Here is a 1,228-nt window from a genome sequence, read left to right on the forward strand (position 1 = left end):
TTTTTTTTTTAAATAAAACTCAGAATATATCAGCAGCGTATGGCACAAAATGGAAACTGCAGTTACAATTAATATTTACATGATGTTGCTCATTTTCACGAGTGATATAATTCTGTGGTAATACTCATCTCGCCTGATAGGAGGCAGCCTTTCTGCAAACTGTAACAACTTGGACTTTTTCTGATGCAGACACTCTCAGAAAGACTGTTGAAATTAGGAAAACCAATGGAACATAATAAGATGAAAATAATAACATACTATGTATGGTCGGTCTAAGATTACGGTGAATTTAGCCAGCGGTTTAGCACCGGCTACAGCTAACTGGAGCCTAAGCTAACCAGCAGCTGCTGTAGGGGCCGTTTTTGCCTGGTTTAAATACCAGCGTCCGTCTCCGATTACGAAAAATGTAGCAGCGGATGACTAGTAAGACCAAACAGTGATGGCCCTGACAGCATCAACATCCATGTAGCTCCAATTAGCTCTAGCCTGTGCTAACTCGCTGGCTTTGGTTAGCCGGGGCTAACCCCCTGTCTCCGTCAAGGAACAGCACCTGTTAGGCCATCACTGCTCGGTATTAACACTCGTCTCGATTTCCCATTGCGGCTAGTGAATGTATTGAGCCCAGTCTCTAGACGGTTAACTGCTAATTAGCTGTAGCTATCATTTATACGACCGCGATTGCTTCGTGTTATTATCCTTGTTGGGCTCCGCTTTGTTCAGTGCTAGTTAGCTGTAGCCGGAGCTAGCTGCTGCCGCCGTGTTACGCGAGGGCTCGGTCATATTGTCAGACACCTGATACTAATGCTAACACACCAGTATGAGCTGCTAGCGATTACTTTCTCGTTTAACTTTCTGGAAGAATCCATTGTGGCCAATGTCTAAATGGACACTAGCAGTACCTGTATGGATCATCTCCGATGCATCTGTGAGTCAAGGTAGTGAGACGGTTAAGTGCTAGTTAGCTGTAGCTACCTGGATCTAGCTGCTGTCGGGTTCGTCATTGCGCTGTTTTGATGCGTTTAGATTACGGTGAATTTAGGCAGCGGTTTAACACCGGCTACAGCTAATTGGAGCCTAAGCTAACCAGCAGCTGCTGTAGGGGCCGTTTTGCCTGGTTTAAATACCAGCGTCCGTCTCCGATTACAGCGAGTGATATTAATAATCGTCTCGATCTTGGACTACGAAAAATGTAGCAGCGGATGACTAGTAAGACCAAACAGTGATGGCC

This window comes from Pundamilia nyererei, unplaced genomic scaffold (genome assembly GCF_000239375.1).
Source record: "Pundamilia nyererei isolate P.nyererei 1_Seehausen unplaced genomic scaffold, PunNye1.0 scaffold00623, whole genome shotgun sequence".
Lineage (NCBI taxonomy): Eukaryota > Metazoa > Chordata > Actinopteri > Cichliformes > Cichlidae > Pundamilia > Pundamilia nyererei.